Raw genomic sequence first — 16114 nt, 5'->3', positions numbered from 1 at the left:
AGCTACAAGATATCAAGCTACACCGCCTTCTTCCACACTATTGCCTCTACAAAAAAAACACAATTGAGAGATTAGAGGTGGATGGACAAACTACCAATGACCCATCTCAAGTTGCAAATATTCTTAGAAGTCACTTATCTTGCCTCTACATAGATAATCTGCCTTTCGGACCTTCTGCTCGCTATCACAGTTTCTGCCAGCTGCCCATCTCGAATCCAATTTGTTGGTAGAAAAAGTTGAGGACACCATCATTGCTATGCCCAACGATAAAGTTGTTGGGCCTAACAAATTTGGAGCTGAATTCTTCAAGGCAAACTAGGAGAACACCCAAGATGACATCATGGAAAAGTTTAAAAAATTCCTCAAGTTCAGTATCACAAGTAGCTCAATCATCATTTCCTTTCTAACTGTTATTACTAAAAGGGCCTCTCAGCATGAGATGTTGACCTATCACTCGCTATCTATCGCCTTCAAGCTCATTACTAGAGTCCTAGCATATCATATTAGAAGAGTGAAGGGCAAGCTCATTAACATGCATCTAACAGCCTTCTTAAAAGGTAGACAGATCCTACGTGGAAAGACAGACATGCGCGACTCGGCCAATGCTTTAAACGCCTTATCTTGCTGCCAGGCGCCGTTTGCAAGGTTCACTGACTGGGACCCATCAACTCCTATCACTCAATATGGGCAATGGATCTCGATTTGGGGTATCCCGGTCGAGCTTTGGTGAGAGGAGACTCTTCAGCGGATTGCCGCCTCTTTTGGTAGGCTCCTCTACTAAGCATCAGAGTCTGCCTCGCTGTCTCGCATGGACCGTGGCGAGACTACTCATCATCCTGGAGCAGCATTGGTCAGGGTCCCAATTCCTTCAGCTCTCGGTTGACAACGATTGTTTCTGGACAAAGGTAATCTTTGATGATTTGTCTGTTGTTGATGGCGCCAGGCACCGGATGCGGGATCAGAGCCCCTCACTGCAGCACTTCTCCCCACTGACTCAGAATGACCAAGTCATCGCTAGGCCGGGTCATCCACCACATGGTGTCTGGGCACCTAGCCCCTATCCTATGGCTAGCCCTGTCACAGGGCTTACCCCTCGGCCAAACTCACTTGAGACAAACCCCCAGTCACAACCCACCACTTCTACCACATTTACCTCTTCAGCTCCACCGCTTCTTCCAACCCCCCAGCACAGCAGCTTTCTCCTTTCCTTCAGACCATAACCATCAAGGACATCCCTCACAATTGCTAACTCCCAACCACCCAGAAACCCCCCAATCCATCCTTTCCAAGCTCGACAGATTTCTTGTGAGAGCTAACTGGCTACAACTTTATGACAACGCTTCTGGCAAGGTTCTTAATCATGTGGGATCTGACCACTAGCCGATTCTCCTATCCACATCTTTTGGTAGATGGGGACCAACTCCTTTCCATTTTGAGAACTCATGGATGCTAAATGTGGACTTTGATCATCTTCTGGCCGATTGGTGGTCAAGTCCCAATTACACCCAAACTCTAACACTTAAAGATAAGTCTTAGCATAATTAAATAACCCAATATAAATAGAAGACTAACATGACTAAAACACCTTTAAACTGAAACTCTTCTATGAAACCTGCTTCCATAATAATTCTGGCTCTGTAAGACTTCTTATTGTGTAAGGCTTCTCATGCCACCTCACGTGATCATGGTGGGTCCATATCTTATGGGTTTGGGCCCATCTTCCAACACACTTGGATATGTGGGCCTTCCTTGGTCTTATGGGCTTGGGCCCATCTTCCAACACACTTGGATATGTGGGTCTTCCCTGGTCGTGTGGGTTTGTGGGTCTTCCAACACCTCCCTCAAAAACTAAAGCTCCTTAAAGACAAATTAAAATCATGGGCTTCTAACATGAATTCCTCCCTTGGTGCTAAGAAAGCTTCCCTTCTCTCCCAGATTGGCATTTTGGACCAGACTAAAGAACAAAGGTATCTCTCAAATGCTGAATTCTCTTCTCACACTACTCTACAAACTTGTCTCCATGCTTTTCTTCACTTGGAGAAAGTGTGATGGAAACAACGTGCCCGTTTCCAATGGTTGAAAGAAGGGGACACCAACACTGAATTTTTTCATGTCGTCGCCTCCGCGAGCCAGAAGACTAACCGAGTTACCTCACTATGAGTTGGTAATGAGGTAACCTCATATAGATCTTCCATCATTGATGCAGATCTTAGGGGATGGAACATTCTGGACTCCTCTATGGTGACATATGAACTCTTTGATCATTACTCCCGCTCTAACAACCTCGCTTTGTGCTGAAGTTGGACCTAGAACAGGATTTCGACGGGGTTACTTGGGACCTCTTCGACAATCTTTTGAGCCAAATTGAATATGGAGACCATTGGAGGTTTTGGATGAGAACTTGTATCTCTTCAGCCTCCTTCTCCCTCTATTTAAAGGATCTAGGGGAATTCGGCAGGGGGATCTGCTTCCCCCCCTCCCCCTCTTATTCAATATTGTGGTTGAGCTCCTTTCAGCTATGACCTACAAGGCTAAGGAGGTTGGCTGGCTGGAGCCGATTAGCAGCATTGAGGCTTTCAGCGTTCCGCTCCTTTAGTATGCGGATGATACTATTATTGGGGTTGGATCTTCGGACTATATTATGAAGGACAAGACCTTACTGGCCGTTTTTGAGATTGCTTCAGGGCAGAAAGTTAATTGGCAGAAGACCACTTTATTGGGGTTCAACATCAACTCAAAGGAACTTCAGTCCATGGCGGATCTCTTGGGTTGCTCCCTCTCTACCCTTCCACCCACCTACCTCTGTCTCCACTTCTTCACCTCTCGCATCAACAAGGACCTATGAAGCCCGGTTATTGAGAGGCTGGAATCTCCCGAGAGGTCGTCTCCTCTCTAAAGCTAAGAGGCTTACCCTTCTCAAATCTTGTTTGGCTGGTATCCCAACTTATTTCCTTTTGTTTATGCATTGTCCTACTTCGATATGCCACCAAATTGACGGTTTGATGAGGAGATTCCTTTGGCAAGGCTCCTCTACTGAGTTCAAGTATCATCTGGTGGGTTGGAAGGATGTTTGCAATTCCAAATCTATAGGGGGCTTGGGTGTTAGGCTCACCAAGGATATGAATATGGCTCTCCTCCTCAAATGGATCTAGAAATTCAACACTGTCGGCAACAAGCTTTGGAAATCAATGGTGTCGTTCAAGCTCAACTAGCATGAGGTGTGGTGGACCTCGAGAGGGAGGAGAGTTGCCCTATCTCCAATCTAGAGACCTATTTTTCCTCTCCTCCCGTTGTTCGGCCCGGGCATTCGCCTCCACATTGGTAATGGTCGCTCGATTCGCTTTTGGGAGGATTGGTGGGTTAGTTCCAGGCCTTTGAAGGTTTCTTTCGATAGCATCTGGCGGGCCTGCACACAATGTTGCCTGACGGTCGCGGAAGCTTGGCGTTAGGGAGCATGGGATCTCTGATTACGTCGGGGTCTTGATGATGCAGATGCCCTTCTTGCCTCTCGCCTATTGGAGGTGATTTCCTCTTCTAGGACTCATGATGCTTTGGATGATTCGATGATTTGGTGGCCAAAGGTTAGTGATATGTTCTCTGTCTCCTCCTCCTACTCCCTCATCAAGGGATGAACCTCGACAACCCCAACCATGAGGTGGCTCTTATTTGGCGTCTCTCTGCTCCCCCAAAGGTTAAATTCATCCTATGGATTGTTGGGCTTAACAGAATTCTCACTGCAATCAACCGTCATCGCAGTGGGAACCTCAGTGTGTCCACCTCTTGCCCCTTGTGTGGCCATGGGGAGGAGACTACTTGCCACCTCAGTGTGTCCACCTCTTGCCCCTTGTGTGGCCATGTCGATGAGCATCCTCAGTCGTTTTGGGCTCCAACTTTGCTTGTCGAATGACATCCTCTCGGTTGGGAGTTTGCTTCTCGGGGTTCCCCTCCCTAAATTGGGAAAGATGATCATTTCAGCTTGTGTTGCCTTCATCCCCTAGGGCATTTGGATGGAACGCAACAATAGGCGCTTCAACACCAAGCATCTTTCCCGTGGTCGGATCATCTCCTCTATTGCTAGCCTCATCTCCTCTTGGTTCCATTCCCCGACGAAGCCTCTAGAGATGCAGGAGTGGCAATCCCCTGATCCAAGCTTCATCAAGATGAATTTTGAAGGTAGTTCTCTCGGCAATCCTGGCATGGCAGGCTACGGTGGTGTCTTCCATGATTTAGGTGGTAATCAACTCATGTCCTACTCTGGACCTATGGGCATTTCTAACTCCACTGTTGTCGAGCTTCAAGCCCCTCAAAGGCTTCATCATCTTCCACGAGCACTTCTCCTGGCCACAGCACATTGAAGGAGACTCTACGATGATTGTTGGATGGTTCTCCTCTCTTTCTTCTCCATCATGGCATCATTGGGATGTATACTATTACATTCTTGACATTCTTGTCCACCTTGTATTTGGTCCACCCAAATCTACAAATTTTGTTGCGGATGGTTGAGCTAAGCAGGGGCCTCTCTCCATGCCCTTCTTGTAAGGGGGAGGTCTGCCTAATCTTGTTTGTTTTGCTTCTGGTTTTAATAAAATCATCACTTTCCTAAAAAAAAAAAAAAGGTAGACAGATCCTAGATTTTGCCTTAGCCGCTCATAAACTCATTCATCACCATATCAAAGAGTTCAAAGCAAAAGTCATCCTCAAGCTTGACCTCGAGTAAGCATTCAAAAGAGTAAATTGGGTTTTTAGACAAGATTATGGAGAAGATGCAACTCGGATGCAAATGGAGGCTATGGTAAATAGTTGCATTACCTCAGCCAAATTCTCAATTCTAATAAATGAAGGAAGAAATGAACACTATGGGCAACGAGGGTCTCAAACAAGGAGACCCTTTCACCCCTCTCCTTTTCAATCTCATGGTAAGCTTGACCTCGAGTTAGCAGTTAAAAAAGTTAATTGGGTTTTTAAACAAGATTATGGAGAAGATAGGACTTAGATGCAAATGAAGGCTATAGATAAATAGTTGCATTACCTCAACTAAATTATAAATTTTACAATTTCAAAAAAAAATTCTAAAATTCTAATAAATCAGGGAACAATGGACGCTATGGGGCAACAAGGGTCCCAGGCAAGGGAACCTTTCTCCTCCCTCCTTTTCAATCTCGTGGTTCAAGCTTTGAACTTGATGGGGTATTAGAAAAGCTGCTTTTCATATGAAAATATCAACTCTTCTTAGCCACTCCAATTCTGCTATTTTTTTGAGAAAAAACGTGATTATATTAAGAAGCCAAGAGGCAAACAAAAAAAACATAAAAAAGGAGAATCTCTTACAAGGAGAGATTGAAGAGAGACCCCCTCCTTAACTAAAGAATCAGCTAAGCTATTAGCAGATCTAGGAATCAAACTCCATTTACAAACAAAAACACTAGCTAAAGTCTTGAATCTCATAGAAACAAAGCCAATGCCGCCAAGGAGGAGATTTCTTGCCCTCACACCAACTAATCACACTTACATAATCCCCTTCACCATGAAATTGCCCTTAATATTTCTCACAAGAAATACAAAGACCTTGCCTAAGAGCAAGAAGCTCTACTGAAGAAGCGTCAAAGATACCAATAGGCCCCGAAAAGGATGTCAAGATTCTGCCAGAAGATCCTCTAAATACACCACCATACCCTTAGGATCAAGGTTCTCCAAAGATGATCCATCAAAATTTTAATCTTTATAGGATGAAAATCAGAAGGAAACCATTCAACCATCTTAGGGAGAGAAACCGAATGATGTAAAGCAATCTAAGCCCAGCTGTTTGTCAACATGTCACTAGAAATATCATTAAATAACTCCATGAGATAAAGCCTTCACAGCCAAAAACTCCCATGAAGAAGATACTTCTTGAAAATGTCTAAAATTCCTCTCCGACCAGATCATCCAAGGAATGAAGCCTAAACAAATTTGCATCATAATTTTCCCACGCATAGGAAGACGAATCCCTGAACATAGATAAAGGAATTCAAAAATAGATGTTGTGATACATAAACTCATCCCAACGAACCCAAGAAATCTGTTTCAAATGCACCAAGAAAATCTGCAATGAAGTAGCAAGTGGTTGGTTGTTTTGCTCTCAACTCCACAAAGCATAAAGGGTTAGAGATAAAAGCCGCTAGCCCTACAGCGTATTATCACAAGTGAAATTTTTCCCATGCAAAGCACTCCACAAGAAAAAAAATTCTTTTGGAGACCCTAAAATAGAGGAGGACTCATAACTTTTGGATGGCGACCTATCCCTTTGTCCAAGAATGGAAGTAGTACCTGGATCAGCATCAACATGGGCATTGGATGGAAATAGGAGTACCTGGATCAGCATCAGCATTGGGCGTTGATTGTTGGAGTTGTAGGTGATTGACAAAAGTTTCTCCTGATATATGTTTTAGTGTTAAGGAATCTTGAGTACAAAAATCTTGAGTTTATTAGTTAGGAAAGAGGTTTCCTAAGTTGGCTAGTCATTTTGGGACGGGCCTTGGAACAACTTAACATGGTATCAGAGCAAGTACTCATATGTGAGCCTACACCTAAACTCTCCACTTGTAGAACCATAAAAGAAGGCCTACACCTAAACTATCTACTTGTAGAGCCACAAAAAGAGGGCCTACACCTAAACTATCCACTTATGGAGCCACAAAAAGAGGGCCTACACCTAAAACTATCCACTTGTAGAGCCACAAAAGAGGGCCTACCTGTGAAGGGGAGTGTTAAGGAATAGTCCCACGTGGATTAATGAGTACAAAAATCTTGAGTTTATTAGTTAGGAAAGTGGTTTCCTAAGTTGGCTAGTCATTTTGGGATGGGCCTTGGACCCAACTTAACAAGGAACAATGGACAAAGCAGACCAAGGAGTTCTATGAGGATAAATAATCTGCTTTGAGAGATATGTAGTGTATGATTTTCACCAATCTCAGAGATTGATTTGGAAATTTGATTGGATTGGTTTGGCTCATGATGATTATCATGGATGGGTGTCGATGATGAATGGTTTGGATAAGTTTTCAAGGAAAGTGGAAGTTTGGGAGAGTGCTTTGTTGGATGGTTGGGTGAAATATTGATTGGGTCATTGATTAGATGGAGCAATAAGTATGTGATTTGGGGCAAGGCAAGGTTTGATGAAGAATTGATGGGGGTATTATGGCTGATTGAAGTTTTACTTTTCTTTATTTTTAATGATGCTGAATTTTATTAAGACAAAAGCTCAAACGAGCATATTACAAAAGGGGGAAGCCTTCCCAAACAATGAGAGATTGTTGGGAGGTTCTTAATTTTGCTAATTTATTAACCAAATAATTGGCTGATCTAGGAATGAGATTCCAATCATAATGAATAGATGATACAATGTCAGCAATACAATTAATGATAGGCCAGAGGCGCCCAGGGGAGGAGCTATCTTTTGAACACCAATTGATGATAGTCTTTGAGTCTCCTTCAATAATCAACTTGCCATGGAGACGATCCTTGAATATTTAGAGGCCGAATAGAAAAGCGTTCACTTCAGCAATATTTGAATCAGCAATGCCCACCAGCCCAGCATAAGATAGAATAGGGGCTCCACTGCTATCTCTGAAAACACCATCGGCTCCAACCGGCCTAGGCCAGCCTAAAATACTGGCATCAAAATTGAGTTTGATGTTGTCACAAAGGGGAGGATCCCAAGTTTTCATAACCAAAGTCCTATAGGAGCCCGCCATAAGAGTGATCAAACTCCAGTTTTCCTGAAGGAAAACACCCGATAGAGAGGCAAATTCTTCCCAGTATGTAACCAGCTCAAGATAAGGCCTACTGCATAAGAAGCCGTATTGTCCGGGGTGCTAGTCTTAGAGTTGAATCTCCGGTTATTTCACTCGAGCCATAGGCACCATGGGACATGCAGAAGGCATGCCAAGAGAATTAACTTACCCCACCTAGGAAGGCGGATCCCCATAACCATCTCATAGGTGTCGAAGAGATCCTGGTGTAGCCCTATTTAGAGTCCAATCTTCTAAAAGATCTTCATCCAGACTTCCAAGAAAACCCACAATGTAAGAGAACATGCTAAACTGTCTCATCGTACACACCACAAAGGGGACAGGTACGATTAGGGGCGGTGTAGCCTCTTTTATGGAGGTTGTCAAAGGAGAGGATTTGTCCCCTGATGGTCGTCCACACGAAAAAATTTGATTTTACTAGGTGTTGAGAGCTTCCATGCAAGGTTTGCCTTGTGCTCATGCATACTATAGTCTTGCTTTTTGATATGAGAGTAGGCGGAGGCAACCGTGAATCGGCCATTAATATTGGGCTTCCATGTCAGTTTATCAATTGCATGCTCATGGATAGTAGTGCTACTAAGTCTGGCGAGTAGAGAACAAAAAGGCGAAGTTTCCTCATCATTTAGTCCCTGACAAAATCGGAAACTCCAAGATTGTTCCCTCCAAGAATCAACCACTAAACAAGAGAAGTCCCTATCCACCCTAGAGAGTCCCAAGAAGACCTCAGAGAGGGGGCAGGGGCCGGACCATTCATCCGACTAGAAGAAGAGGGTCCTTCCATTACCTGTGTAAAAGGAAGTTGCATCTCTGAATACTGGGAGGAGCTTTTGAACTAATTTTCATATCAGGGATAGGAGGCAAGTGACGCCACCCTCTCTCCACCAGGCACCCGAAAATTGAAGGTAAAACCTAACCATATCTCTCCATAGACTATTATGCTTGACATTAAAGTTCCAATTCCATTTGAGCATAAGGGCTTTGATCATTTCCTTCGTAGGTCGAATGCCTAAACCACCCCTATAACGAAGGTGTTCCATAGAAAGCGCCGACGGATGGCGTCAATCTTGGAGCAAATGGAGGCCGGATAGTGCATGAATGATAACAGATAGTTTGGCAGCCCTGTCAAACAAAACTTGAGGAGAGTGAGACGCCCCGATGTAGATAAAAGCTTACCCCTCTTAAGTAGCTAGTCTCTTCTCAAATTTCTCAATAAGGGGGGACCAAAGCGACACTGAAGGCCAAGAATCAAAAAGTGGGAGCCCTAGACATGTAACTGGCAAATTTCCCAAAGAGCATCCCAAGTAGTCAACCATGCCCCAGAGCACGGATGAGTCGATGCGGTAGCCTAGGAGAGTGGTTTTCTTCCAGTTGATGTTTTGACCAAAAGCCAATTCAAATAATCCCAAAATAGCACGCAGCTTCCTGATCAGATCCATAGTACCAACCCCAAATCAAATGGTATCATCTGCAAATTGAAGGATCAGTATATCAAAGGTTGCACAGTCCGCTATGGAGAGGAACCATCCCAAGTTCTTGGCCGATTAGATCAAGGCAGAGAGATATTCTACCACCACATTGAAAAGCAAGGGGGAAAGGGGGTCTCCCTGTCTGATTCCCTTGGATCCCTAAAAATACCCGCAGATCGTTCCGTTGAGGAGAACGGAGATGCAGCTTTGGATCCAGAAGAGCCGTTTTTTCCCAAATCCCATCTTCTCCAAGAGAATGTCCAGAAGCTTCCAGTTAACTCTGTCGAAGGCTTTCTCAAAATCAAGCTTGAGGATGAATCTGGGGAGCTTTAAAACCTTAAAAAGGTGGATGAGCTCGTGACATGCCATGGTTGAATCTAATATGTTCCTTCCCTTGATAAAAGCACTTTGGCCATGATGAATGGCAATAGGGAGAACTGCCCTGAGGCAATTAGCGAGGCGTGCAATCACCTTATAGGCACTAGTGGTGAGACCGATCAACCGGCAGACGTGCTTAGAAGAAGAGGTCACCCCTCAATTGACCCCCTCTGCCCTTTTTACAACACTAAAGCTAAAACCGCAAGCCACATTTTGCTTCAATGTATATTCTCATGGAAGGTGTGGAGTTCCATTCTTAGTATGTTGGGGTTACAATTCTGCTTGGCGGCTGATCTGATCTCCTTCAGTAGGTCACTCATTGGTACCCCTCTACCTAGCCTCGAAAATGTGATGTTCACTGCTTGTGCTAGTTTCATCCCGTGGGGGCTTTGGAATGAACGCAATGGAAGATGATTTGATGCAAAAAGTGAATCTGCAGATTGGCTCGCGGACCGAGTGGTGGGTCATATATCTACTTGACTTCTAACTAAGAAGTCTTTCTCCTCATTTGTCGGCACCCCTATCCGTGAAAATTGGAGAAATTTGGCAATGATGCACTCTGGGACAAAGGTCCCGGTTTTGCAAGAACGGATTCCTCCTAAACCTAGTTAACTTAAGTTGAACTTTGATGGCTCTTCTCTTGGTAATCCTGGGATTTCTGGTTTCGGAGGGGTTACTTCGGATCATTTCGGTAATTAGTTTTTCTCATATGCCGGCCCTCTAGGCATATCCGACTCTACGTTAGCAAAGCGTCATGGCCTCCTCTCTGGGCTCTTTCAGAGACAAGTGCAGTGGTCCTCTTCATATCGAACAGGACTCAAAGGTGGTCATTGGATGGTATGAGTGTACATTTCCCCTCCCCCGTGGCAACATTGGGATATGTTTCGGGAGATTTTAGAAATTACCTCAATTGTATCTTGTATTTGGTTTCACATTCCGAGATCCGCAAATTCAGCAGTAGATGTGCTTGCCAAGCAAGGAGCTACCCTATAATCGCTGGTTGTAAGGGATCTGCTCCCTCCTCTTCTGTAATTTATCTTGTTTATATAAATACATCTTTATAAAAAAAAACAAAATAAAAAAAAAACACCACATTGGATCACAGACTTCTTTTAATTTTATCACATGTTTGTTGCAGGCACAATTTCCTTCCCTTCAATATAGGGGCTTCCTGAGAAAATTGCTGAATCAAAGATACCATCTTCAAGTGTCTCATCAGCTAAAAAGTTATCCTTTATAGTAATTAGACAAACCTCCTATTAAATGAAGTCTCAACAATTGAATTATTTTTGCTGCATTTCAATATTTTTTATTTTTAATATAATTTGTCTATTTTAGTGTATTTCTCTCAATGGGCCTCTAAGCTCAAAATGGAATGAGCACTCGAAATTTCTTTTGAGATGATGGTGGTTCAGAGATGCTAAGATTCATCTACTTTTATTATAATATTTTTAGATTTATTTGTTGTAAATAGTCAGCCACATTTGGTTGCTTAGTTCCAAATGTAGGTAATTATACCAAAAACCCATTGCAAGTCATGTTTCATGGTAGGGTATTTTTGGTAACTACACTACGAAAAGTTTTCTGGCTATAATAGGAGTTAGTATTTGTGTTTGTGTTAAGGAAACAAGATAGAATTAATTTTGACATTTGATTCTTCACATAGCTATTAATAAAGGTTATTATAACCAAAAACCATTGCAAGTCATGTTTCATGTTTTTTTTGGTAATCGTACAGAAAAAGTTTTTTGACTATATTTGAAGTTTGTATTTTTGTTGTGTGCAGGAAATAAGATAAAATTAATTATAACATTTGATTCTTAAAATAGCTATTAATATATACTTAAGAAGGGAAATGTTTGTCTTGCTAAAGTCAAGATGCAATTTTTAAATAAGGTTATCCAAACACAATTTATGGGCTCAAGTATAAGAAGTAACTATTCCCTTTTATTTTCCATACAAGCTTTTTACATAAGAAGAAACCTCATAGATGTATTAGACTTAATAAAAAAGTACTTTATAAAAGCTCTATTACATTGAGCATACCCAAATGGCCCCTTTCAGCGCTCTTCCCATTTTGAGCTTAAAGATCCTCTCAGGAAACACTTTGTTTTTTAAATGACCACTCAGGAAACACTTAAAAATATAATATCTAAAAAAAATAAAGATTATTAAAAAGTGATATAGCAAAGTTCAATCATTGATACCAAAAGTATGCACGACCATGAGTAGAGATACAAACAAGAGCTTGACAGAAAAGCAATGTCAACAAGAATGTTTAACATGCTACATTAACACCAAACAAACACATCATCTAGAAAATACCACAGTTGATTTTTTTTCATTTCCAAGTCTTTGAAAATGAAAATTCACATAGACTACAAAGATTCCAAAAACCTCTAACAGGAAAAAAAACACATATCCTTGTATATCTTTCCTTTTTTTTAAGTATGTGCACACACTTATATATCACACATCATAATAGATCAAAACTTGGAGCCAGCAAAATACCCAAACCTATAACATGGTCCACACATATCTCAAAAAAGAGGTTAATTTATAGAGGCCTTTTAGTAATTGTGAACATAGGGTACGGCTAAAAAGCATTGCTAAATGATACTAACAAGCTACTGGAAGCGTTTTAAGCATACAGAACAACAAAACATGGACTACCAGTTGTGGTAAGGGGAGGAGTTGGTGGGGTTAAAGAGCTCAAGATCTAAGGGTACAAAGATTAAGAGCTGAAGGTTCAAGAGGGATAATCTTTTGCACATTGTAAAGGATAACATACTTGCACCTCATTTTGATTTACATCACCATTCAATAACACATCTAACCTCTTCTACGTAAGGTTATTTCACCCCCACATTCATCTCTATTAACTGCGTCCTCTAAATTTCATCCACGTTTAAACTATGAATTAATATCTTACAGGAAATTAGAAACACGCCATGTTTGAACCTTTGGGATAGTTAACAGTAGCGGATAAAACTCCATTTGTCGAACATCTCCTGCAACTTTATCTTCTGTTGATAAAAAAATAAAAATAAAATGAAGGATGAGAAATCTACCATCAAGAAATGAGAGTCATGTGAAAGAATCTTTAAATAATAAGATGGATCCCAAATTTCATCAGTGGCCAGACTACTTGAATCTAAAACACAAAGGATTCCTCCCCTTCATTTAAGTAAAACATAGATGAATGTAGAGCATGCACATAAAAAACATGAAAGAAAGAAAAAAATGGAAGAAAGCAAGAGTTACTTGTGAACAAATTGATAAGCCCTTTTGAATTAAGGGCTGATTACAGGACTTGTTCCAACTAGACCCAAAACTAGTTGGAACAAATGACAACAGAGCCAAAAATCTGAGAGATGATATATTCAAATCAAATTACTGCATACAATTACTGTGTCTTCTTCTATTGAAATAATAAAAATTAAAGAGTAGCAAAAGGATACTTATCTCCTGTGGCTCTCCTCTCTCTATAGCTGAAGCATAGGCACTAGTGTAGGAAAAAATCTCCAACAAACAAGACCAAAACTTCCCACAATTTTCCTTCAAAATTCTAATATCTATCTCTCAGACAGACTGTTCGAATTATATTATCATCTGGAGCAGAGGTTAGTCAGAGGTCAAAGAGTCCATCCAAACTATCCATCAAAACATGTGATCTCCAAATACTCACTCAAATTTTGTATTTCTGGAAGATACAACATGCTTGTAGCAAAAATACATACCCTCCTGAGGCAGTTGTGTCTTGACTTCTAAAACAATCAGCATCTGTATCAAAGAGAAATATCTATATGGAAGCTCTAAAACGACAACTCAAAACATCTAAGATATCTAAGCCCCATACTACCAAGGCCACCCAACTGAGCCCATCTATTATCATCCCATTAGCATCTTGTTTGGTCCGCTAAATCACATGCTTCTTTAGTTATGACTTTTGCATTTTCTAAATTGTCTTCACAATGATAGTAAGGCACTCTTTTAGCATTATAGTGAAAAATTAAAAAAAAAAAAAGTTAACAAAAGACCATCAATTATGGCTTGTCCAGTTTCAAACATTAAACCAAACAATCAAACTCATTAATCAAATCAAGCGGCATTAACCAAAACTAAGTCCACTAATCAGTGGTGCAGCAATTATTCTATGTACTAGAAGATAATACTAAAAAAACAACAGTAAGTTTATAAATGATGAATTCAGTGGTATTTCAGCACTCTGGGCTTTTCAATGCTGTTTACTCGTGTTTTATTGTTAAATACACAATTTTCCCTGTATCCACGCCTATAATTTTTTCTTCTTGTTTAAGGATTATGATATCTGGATTTGAGCACTTGGCACTGGAAATGTGCAATCGAGATAGCAATTGGGATTTGGCAACAATCCCAATCTATCTCGTATATGATATACTCATCAAATTCAAGAGAAAATAGAGTGACTTGGAAGCAGTATTTTAATGATCTGTTGAAGAAAGCAATATGAATAAGAGCAATATAAGACTGGTGTAGCAGGCCAGTGCATTAGCTTTTTATTTCTTTGATACACATGCTACCCAGACGGCAGATAGGCTTATCTCTGAAAGGCCTCAGCACTCAAAAAGAGCACAGCTGTAAAAAATGGACAGAAGAAAATAAATAGTCTGATCATATGACCGTGACCGAAGAATTTTTTTCCAACGAACTGTTGTGTCTGGTTGGAAGGGTTTACTACCACACTCCAGACAGCGGCAGCCAACGAAGTATGGTCAATCTCCCTTGGACTTATTCACGAGTGAGAAAAGTAAGTGGATTCCATTCCATCGAGCGTCTAATCCGAACCCCAAAGATGTTCCAATTTCTTCACCAACGTAATATAAACCAAAATGTGGAAAATTTCGAACTAGCACATCCAAGTTCGGATTTCAGGCAACAAACAATAATTGGAAAAAACAAAATGCAAAGAAAGAACCAGTTTAATTATTAGAAACAAACCAAGGTCAGGAAATTTTACCTGAAACTTTTTTATGGAAATACAGAAGACCGCCTTTCGAAGTGAAATTTGAATATGATCGCCGTATGAACGGATGCTTTTTTTCTGTTTTTTTCTTTAAAAATAGATGATGGGAGGGGTCACCGGAAGGCACAAAACGATAGGAGTTTCCAGCCTAATTCCTGGAGGAAGAGGAAGAATAGGGTTACGGATGGTTCATCGAAATATATATTTAGTATTTCATAACTAAATAGAAATTGAGGAGTATCGAAACTCGAATTTTAAGGCTTAAGCTAGCCCAACTGCCCAAAGATTTACATCGAAGTTGGGTCTTCGAGCTCTTCTGCAAAGAGTTATTTTTACTTTCTACTTTTACTTCTACTACTGGCCCTTTTTATGTGATATTCACATATATTTTTTAAGGGTTTTTTTCATATGAACTTGATAGATGTTTAATATGACAAATACATTGAGTAAAATAAAAAGGTAAATTAATAATTAAATTTTTTAAATTTTTTTTCATATATGGAAAGCTTCTACCCATATGGTTTTGAGAAGAATGATAAATTCCCTTGTCATTGATTAACAACTAAATGCATCCTGCAGATTGCACAAAACCGTATAACCATGGCCTATAAAGTGTGTTATTCTCAAGAAGGGCTGAATTGAGATTTTAAATTAAAAACTTAAGTGTGACAAATAATAAAACAAACACACACTATACGGAGACAATAAGTTTTTGCTCTCAATATTCCTCTAATCATAGTCACCACCCAATAATTTTTTTCTCAGGAAAATGCTACTAATATTATCTATTAGCTAAAAATTGAAGGATTTTTTTGTAAAAATGAAATTAAAAATGTAAGGAACAAAACATACAAGATAATTTTACGTAGTTCAGCCTTTGGAGCCCAATCCACGGATAGAGAGAGAGAACCGAAAATTTTCTATTGAATCAGAATATTTTTTTACATCAATGCAAACCTATTTATAAGTTGAAGTAAGGATTCAAATTTCTTTAATTTAAGAAATCAAAATCATTCATGATTTGTTTCTTGATTTTTAGGAAATCATGACAAATCATTCTTTTGATTGATTTGTCACTAACTTATTAATTTATTACATAATTTAATTTTTAGAAATATTTTCTCTCTTAACAAAAATTACAATGAGATTTCAGGTTCTCTAAAAGATTCAATGCATACTAGATTATGACTCAAGTTGGCACTCCCCTTTTAGATTTCAGCTTTTAGAATTTCAATTAATCTAGATTTAAGGTACTAGATAACCTATATAAAAGAAAGTATAAAATACAAAATAGTAAAAACAAACTTACAACGTTTTTAAAAAGAGATAGCACTTCTCCTAGTGAGATCCAACCGTCCAAAATTTTAAGCATGATGAAGATGTAGTGGAGCTTGAAGGAACTTTGAATACAAATATGCGAAGACAAAGTAGGATATAGGAGATATTGGAGTTTTTCTTCAAAAGGGTAAAAGTGA

The 16114-nt window shown here is 40.3% G+C and overlaps 1 protein-coding gene across 2 annotated transcripts in view; it reads right to left on the bottom strand.

Annotated features, from left to right (window-relative positions):
• LOC137940458 (calcineurin B-like protein 3) overlaps positions 1-14848 on the bottom strand; it is a 40500-nt gene extending 25652 nt beyond the window's left edge. The window contains exons 1-2 of one of the 2 annotated variants that reach the window (XM_068785534.1): positions 14634-14848; positions 12567-12660 (exon numbers count right to left, since the gene is read on the bottom strand). The gene's annotated coding sequence lies outside the window, so the exon portion shown is untranslated. The remainder of the gene's footprint in view (positions 1-12566; positions 12661-14633) is intronic. The other variant, XM_068785535.1, reaches the window with a different exon arrangement.
• Positions 14849-16114: the final 1266 nt, after the last annotated feature.

This window comes from Aristolochia californica, unplaced genomic scaffold, assembly GCF_029961685.1.
Source record: "Aristolochia californica isolate CCGP_79_NKW_82.1479 unplaced genomic scaffold, dmAriCali1.0.hap1 SCAF_9, whole genome shotgun sequence".
Taxonomy (NCBI): domain Eukaryota; kingdom Viridiplantae; phylum Streptophyta; class Magnoliopsida; order Piperales; family Aristolochiaceae; genus Aristolochia; species Aristolochia californica.
Note: the sequence above shows the minus strand (reverse complement) of the source record. Positions and strands in the feature narration are given on the sequence as shown.